General features: G+C 46.7%; 1 non-coding gene across 1 annotated transcript; it reads left to right on the forward strand.

Annotated features, from left to right (window-relative positions):
* The first annotated feature begins 274 nt into the window (after nucleotides 1-274).
* On the forward strand, nucleotides 275-357 carry trnal-uag (transfer RNA leucine (anticodon UAG)). The gene has a single exon. It is a non-coding gene; the product is annotated as a tRNA-Leu (tRNA).
* The last annotated feature ends 1,504 nt before the right edge of the window (nucleotides 358-1,861 follow it).

Raw genomic sequence — 1,861 nt, forward strand, 5'->3', positions numbered from 1 at the left:
GAGATGGTGGATGGTGCTGGTGATGTTGGGAGGGGGGCGCGGAGAATGAAAGCCATGACGCAGAGTTACTAGTCTGCAAACAGCCGACTTTAAAGCTCAAAGAAAAGATGTGTCTGGAGCTTCCCTAGAGACAAGTTTTGGGTTGTCAGTAAAAAGGAACTCCTGTAATGAATGTACACAATCAGAAACAGTCAATGCTGGGAACATTTAGCAGGTCCAAAGCAGCTGTGGGTAGATGGCAATGGATTAGTGGCCCGCCTGTGACTTGGAAGCAGTCAGGATGGCCGAGCGGTCTAAGGCGCTGCGTTTAGGTCGCAGTCTCCTCTGGAGGCGTGGGTTCGAATCCCACTCCTGACAATACTTTTTTCCCTCAGCACCTTCCAAACCCGAGATCTACACCACCTGGCAGATGCATGAGAACACCCCCAGCAGCAAGCTCCCCTCCGAGCCACACACCATCCTGACTTGGAACAGTATCGCTGTCCCTTCACTGCCGTTTGGGCAAAATCCTGGAAATCTCTCACTAACAGCACTATGGGTGTACCTACACCACACGGACTGCAGCGGCTCAAGAAGGCAGCTCACAGTCAGCTTCTCAAGGGCAATTTCGGCTGGGGCGATAAATGCTGGCCGAGCCACCGACGGCCACATCCCGTGAAAGAATAAAACAAAAACTCTTGGACACCGGAACACAGCTCAGAAAGTTCACTGATACCAGAGCAAAATAGTGTGAATGCTGAAAATCAGAAATAATAATAAACAGAAAATGCTGCAAATACACAACAATTAAACAGCATCTGTGGAGAGAAAAACAGAACTGGCAATTCAGGTCTGTGATATGATCATTTCCTTCTCTTTCAATCATTCAGCTGATAAACAGCAAGGAAGCCAATCACCAGTCAATATCCCCTCCCCTTTCTACGGCACCTTTCTATGCAAGTGAACGAGACACAACACTCGCCTTTGTACCACAACATCCAAGGCTTCAAATACTCTTTCTAAGTTAGATAGTGATACACTTGTTCATCTTTCAGTTTAATGTACAATATTTGCTGCCGCAATATGTTCTCATCTGCTTCAGGTGGGTGAGCGCTTTGAGGAATCTCCGTTCAATCCGCAAGCCTGACTCTGAGCTTCCTGTCACTTGTCAATTCAGTTCTCCACCTTGCTCCCACTCTGACCTTTCTGTCCTTGGTCTGCTGCAGTGTTCCAGTGAAGAATAGCATGAGCTCGAGGAAGAACACCTCACCCTACACATTTCCGGCCTCACCATCGAGTTCAGTGATTTTAGATTGTAAACTCCGCCTCCCTCTTGTTTCATTTGTTTCTTTCAGGTGTTTTTTTTTTATTTTCAGTTCCTTATTTAGCACTTTAGTCCCGGGGAGGCGATAGCGCAGTGGAATTGCTGTTGGACTGATAATCTGGAGTAATGCTGGGTTCCAATCCCACCACTGCATGCAATGGGATTTGAATTCAGTAATTTTTAGAAATTAAAAGTATAATGATGAGCATGAAATGAATGTCGATTGTTGTTCACTAATTCCCTTTAGGGAAGGAAATCTATCGACCTGACCTGGTCTGGCTATATGTGACCCCAGATCCCCAGGAATGTGGTTGATTCTTCAAACGCCTTCTCTACCAAGTCACTCAGCTGTAACAAGCCCTTGCAAGGAGAGAAGAAAGAAATGAAACCCACCATCTATCTCAGCACCGACAATGGATGCCCCCTGTCGACGCTGCGAAGTCCTCCTTACTAACATCGAGGGAGCTGTGTGACAGACAAGTCTAGCAACAGAGTGTCTGACATCCTCATGGAAACTCATAGCTTATGGATAATGTCCCAGGCTCCACCATAACCATC

The sequence above is a fragment of the Cetorhinus maximus genome, chromosome 31, assembly GCF_964194155.1.
Source record: "Cetorhinus maximus chromosome 31, sCetMax3.hap1.1, whole genome shotgun sequence".
NCBI classification, from domain to species: Eukaryota; Metazoa; Chordata; class Chondrichthyes; order Lamniformes; family Cetorhinidae; genus Cetorhinus; species Cetorhinus maximus.